Source organism: Porites lutea, chromosome 3 (genome assembly GCF_958299795.1).
Source record: "Porites lutea chromosome 3, jaPorLute2.1, whole genome shotgun sequence".
NCBI lineage: Eukaryota > Metazoa > Cnidaria > Anthozoa > Scleractinia > Poritidae > Porites > Porites lutea.
Window position 1 is genome coordinate 16,886,564 of NC_133203.1, and position 5,899 is coordinate 16,892,462.

Here is a 5,899-nt window from a genome sequence, read left to right on the forward strand (position 1 = left end):
TTTAAGATATTGTAATCCAATTATCACTTTACAAAGATGTTTATTTAAGGAAAAATGTAACAAAAAAGCTTAGTGCATCTATGCAGGGTATATCTGAAATAAAAACAGAAGGAGCAATTACTGAAAACCTGTCCAGCTAATTTGCATCTCACCTATTTTCTTTAAGAACGAGGCATGATAAAACAAAGGAATCTATGTGATGCAAATGACAAAGACAAAAGCTAAATGACAGAGACAAAAGTGGCATCACAACTGTTGAGCAATTCATTCCAATAATTTTGACAAATGGTGGAAAGATGTTCACAAAGGATGTGTCAGGAGCTCCTGATGCTGATTTCATTTGGGCAATTTCACAGACAGAACTTCAAAACGACTTCAAAAGAATGCCCATGAGATAAACAAGCCAATTGTACACGCTTGCTGTTATGAGTGGCCCATAGTCTCCAAACAATTTGTGTTTCATGCTGAAAAGGAAAAAGTCCTCCCGGACATTGAAAGTTAAAAACTTTAAATAAACCACTTCGATAATGCATCCTCCAGCTCAATTGTTCATGCAAAAGTCACAAAACAAAGTGAACTAATGGTCAGTGATAAAAGAAGTGCCTGTAGGGCGCTCAAGAAATTAATGAAAAAGCGAAATAACAAGATTGCCAGTAAAGTGGTTAAAGTAAAGGAAACACTTTACCAAAGCAAAAACCTAAACGCCCAGCTGATGGATTCATTGTATATGCAACAAAGAAATATGCAGAACTTGCTGAAGAAAATCTAGGGAAAAGTATGTCGGATAGAAACAAAATAACTGGAGAGCAATGGAAAGCTTTGAGTGACGAGGAGAGAATAAGCGAGTTCGGAGTTCAAGCGGTCGATCACAAGATTGCGTGCGACTGGGAACGAGTCAAGATAAAAGTTGCTTCAATTTGCTCGAGTTAAGGTTTTTGACGAGCACTGTGTTTTGGGAAAGAAAGTTGCGGGCACAAGGATTTTTACATAAGGAAATGAGGATTTGTGCAGTCGTTGGCTGTAGTAGCAGTACATATCAGCTGCAGAAATGGAGGAAGGGGTTTTGCACTTCGCATAATTGCCATCGTACAAGTCAGAACTGTACATGTCCTGACCTTTTTCAACTTTATCCTTTTCCAACATTGAAAGGAGACCCTGAAAAGAGAAAGGAGTGGGTTAAATCTATCAATCGAAAAAACCCTAAAACAGGGAAAAACTGGCAGCCAAGCGAAGACGACAGGAAAAGTAAATGGTGAGCAATTGCGCCAGTGTACCCGCGAAGAAGTGAGCATCCTCAACCTTGCTAGTGAAGACCCAAAGAACAAGGGGAGGAAAAGAAAAATTTGTGTTTCTTGCCGTTCAAGGCTGCACGCTGAAGTCAAGTGCCAGAAACTGGACGTTAGGTTTACTCCTTCTTTTGTCACATTCAGTTTATGCCTTTTTGAATTTGTTTTGTTCATAAGTTATCTTTGAAATACTCTGCGTTGTTTATCGGTAAGCCCTCTCGAATAATAAGTTCTTTTATGTTTGTCGTGTAGGACTCTTTTATTTAGACATTTTCACGGGCTTTGGTTTATTTCAAGTCAAATGTGGCATGTGTTTTTCTCACACGTGTACCTCCTCTACATGAATTTGACAGAACCCTCCCAAACATCATTTGTATGGATTCTGATGGAGATATTTGAAATTGAAAAACGTTTTTATTTATCAGTGAATAGTATTTGTAAAGCTTGTATAGTTTGTTAATTAAGATTTATATGTAACTTGCTGACCATCAGTAAAGCCTGTTATTTTTTCTTAGCAGCTTAGGGTAAACATGTACAGAAACACATACCGTAAATGATCAATTAAGCGCCGCGACACTTATTTTATTTTCTATGTAAAGGTGTGGCGCTTATTCGAAAGCTGCCCTTATTCATGAGCAGCGCTTATTTAAAGCACGGACGAAACACTGAGGGGAATATAGAGAGAACTCAGAGTTGTGCAACAAAAAGGACAAAGTGCACACCACGCACTATCATATGAACCCAGTTTCAAGAGTTTCCCAACACAAGACACTTAAGAACTCATGAGTTGGTCATGGTCTTATTTCTTAGGAAATGCTTTTGATATACAAAGGTGGGGCGTTTATTTGTAAATACCCAAGTTAGAGCCATAGCACCTATTTGAGAGTGGCACTTATAACATTATTTACGGTAAAGGTGTAGCACTTATTCAAGTAGCGGCGCTTAATCGATCATTTACGGTAAACAGCCCAAAATAGACTTCATAAAAAATTTTCCTTATTATTATTACTGTTATGTTAACCCGTTTCAGAAAATTTCTGCATGCATACATGTTTTGACTCTGTTGTAATTGTTGTTTGTAAAATGTACGCGTTTACTGCATGTGTGGAAATCTTGCATGTACCAAAGTACATGTAAGGTCTTGTGCCAGCTTATGTTCGTTCTTATGCTGTGAGACATATGCAGGCGACAAAAAATATATTGAAAACTAGTCTCTTTTGATGGAAACAAATATGAGTGTTTTCAACAACTTCAATTTCACTACTATGTATTGGTGAGCAGTCCAGTTTATGTACATTTCTCAGAATACTGTCACTGCCTCATTAAGTTTGTCCCTTTGTTACTTGTTTCACTTCAAATAATAACTGTTAACCCTTAACAATATTTTATAATCTTTACTCCTTGGATTGAGTGCTTTGCTGTAATCCCTGGGTACTCTTTCTTTACTCAGGAAATTTGTACAAGGGCTCAATTTGGAAGTAGCAATGCAAGTACTTGCCATGTGCGGGATGTGGTCAGTGATTTGGTAGTGACACCAGCACCAATGATGCCCGATGAAGTTGAAGCCTTAACGTCAGGTGACAGCTTAAGCACATCCTGTGTGGCAGATGTCCTTCACGAGAGTGACATATTAAAAGCAAGAGCAGAACCAACAGCTCACATTCTGGCTTCTAGCAACTTCTTGAGACAGAGGCACTCAAAAGCCCCCAGTACGCCAAGTACCCTACAAGGAGTTGTCCAACCGGGCACAAAGGCTTGTCAGGGCTGACGTCATTGACTTGATGAGAGATGAAGTAATGAAAACTGTTCATTTTGTGCCAGAAGATATGTCAGGATCTATTAATGAATTACTTCAAAACAAGAATTTCCGTTCAGTATTTGGGCTTAATGTGGACAATCAAGACATTTGCAATAACCCGACCATGCAATCTCTTGTAAAAGAGTATAGAGCTTGCATGGACAAAGAACAGAAAAGAGAAGCGAGAAGGAGGTTCTTAAAACAAACAGGCAAGATTTGCATTGGTAATTCACTTAAGAATTCACTTGTTACTCTCACAGGTGAAAAACGCCAGAGCACTTCAAGAACAGGGTTAGTGCTGCAAATTCCATTGGCAGACTAACTTGTTATGCAGATGAGAGGCGAAGACTTTTGTCCATTGTCGCCATGGACTATCCGTACAGCATGTTGCAAGAATTGTGTCAATGTTCTTCAAAGACAGTAGCGGCGACAAAGGTCCATTGTATTTTGTTTGGCCGTGGTGGAACCCCTCCAGCAAAATTCAAATTTACAAGACAATGTGTCAGTCCTGATGTGCTGATGGAACTCTCTAAATTTTTCAACAGAGAGAGTGTTTCAAGGCCTTCTTCCTGCAGAAGTGTAATAACAGACGGCCAGGAAACACCTGTCAGGTATTGGAAGGACAATGTTAAAGAGATTGTCAACCAGTATCTCCTGGAATTCCACAGTGGCACGAACCGCACTTTTATTTTCACACACCTTCCACCCAATTTCCGCTACCACACCATGCTTGCAGGGCTTTGCAATCTCTGTGATGAGTTTGGACATTCAAATTTTGAGAAGTTTATGACTTTGCTTGGCAGTGTCGAAAGAGCAACAATGGTGTATGTTAAGGATTTGAGGAAAAAACTGTTGCAGCACCAACGCTTCATGAAGACCCAGTTTGCCTACCAGGTGCAGAGGCATTCTCCATGCTTAGAGCTCTGCATGACCAATGCATTTGCCTCCTGTTCGCATCCTCATGACAGGTTTTGCCCAGATGCTTGCGGCATTTATGATGTTTACAAGCAAGTGCAGATGCTGTTGCCAAGTGCAAGTGAACAAGATTGCCTAAGGAAAGAAGTGGATGATCTAAGCAAGTTCATACTCAATACACAGCACATCTGTTACAGACACGTCATCAAGGAGAGTACTATAAGTACTTTCTGGACAACCTGCAGGCTGGTGAGGCTGTTGTAGCTGTCGACTACAAAATGAAATGGGAGTTAGGTGTTAGAACGCAAGAAATCCAGAGACTGGTATGGGAAGCGTGGAATTTCCCTACACGGCTTCCTTGCCATTGCCCAAGTTAGTGAAACAGAGAGAATAGTCAGGAGGCAGCTCGCCAAAAAACGATTTTCGCTAAACATTTAGAGTAGAAGCAGGCAACATAGCTTAAAATCTTCGTCTTGCCATCCTGATTAAGAATTGTGCTGTTGCCCACTCCAAATGTTATGATATCTGTCATTAAGCGGGTTTTTTGTCTAGGCCCTCGCTCCTGCAGCATGAAAACGAGGCTGAACTGTCACATTTATATAAACCCAATAAAAAGTGCACACTACTATAGGGAAATAGCTGAATCTTTGCTACTTGACGTTTAGAGCTCGATAGACAGTAGTGTGGGAGATAAAATGCATCTCGTGATCAGTTATGAAAAGTCACGTGACTTTCCAATAAAATCGATTTTAAAGCATAAAAGATTTCTATTCACACTTTCCTTTAATATAGTTTTCAACTAACTGACGTTTCTCATTTCGATTTACACATCCAACAATAAAAACAAAAAAAAATGCAATAGGTGGTCAGCTATGATGGGTGACGTGATGTAATGAAATCATTCAATTTTCAGTCATTCTATAGCGTTTCCAACCTACTGGTATGTAACATTTCCCATGAGTTAGGATTTTTCATGTAAAAAGACTGAACTTTCTTCTACTTAGCCGCACGGTTTAAGCCAGAAATACAAGCTTATAAACCATAAGCAAAGTATCTTATGCTACACAAGACCACCATGTGACTTCCACCTTGTTAAGGTTATAGGTCATGCTTCATTCGCCTCTGCTGCAGTTTTCCTGTCGTTTCTGCACCTGTCGCCACATTTACATGCCTTGGAGCAGCAAAGAGATAGTTGAACGCAAATGCAGCGTCGGTTTACACAGCATCCGCCTTCTCGGGAGCACCCACAGTATGCTAACTGCAAACACGCCGCTAACATTTATTCTCGTGTCATTAACTTTGGCTTCAGAAGGCCTTCACTGTAGTACCATCCGCTGTCTTCAGGCTTTGGGAGAGAAGGACATGCTTCCAGCGCTTTATTCCATACCATGGTCTGCTCTTTCTTTGTTGATTTCCACCTCTTGTGTTCCCGGATTGTAGAGTTTGCATACAAAGGCTTTAGCTTTGGCAAGAACGTCAGCACTGATTTGGCTTTCTTCTCTAAGGTGTTCCAAGAGGTCAGGTGCATCTTCGAAGACTTTCCATGCCTATGCCTTTCCCACACCATATAGGCGCTATATAAATATTTTATCATTATTATTATTATTATTATAATTATTATTATTATTACCATAGAACTGGCTTGTCATATCACAGCCAGTAATGGCATGAAATGCCAGACGCGACTTCCTCTTCTCCTCGGAAAGCGGGATTCTGTGAACTGGTATGTAACGCCTTTGTCTTCATGTACCCGCAAAAATCCATCTCTCTTGACAAAGCTGCTCTCGGTGTGCCAAAAGGAGGAAGAACGTCCGTATTACGACACAAAATGTTGACTTGCTTGTACCCTCTTGCTGCTGCGTCTCGGGCATGCAGTACTATTCTCGTATCTGCCTCTTCA

General features: G+C 40.3%; 1 pseudogene; it reads left to right on the forward strand.

Annotated features, from left to right (window-relative positions):
* Nucleotides 1-3,363: 3,363 nt before the first annotated feature.
* Nucleotides 3,364-5,899, forward strand: part of LOC140931692 (uncharacterized) — an 8,542-nt pseudogene continuing 6,006 nt past the window's right edge.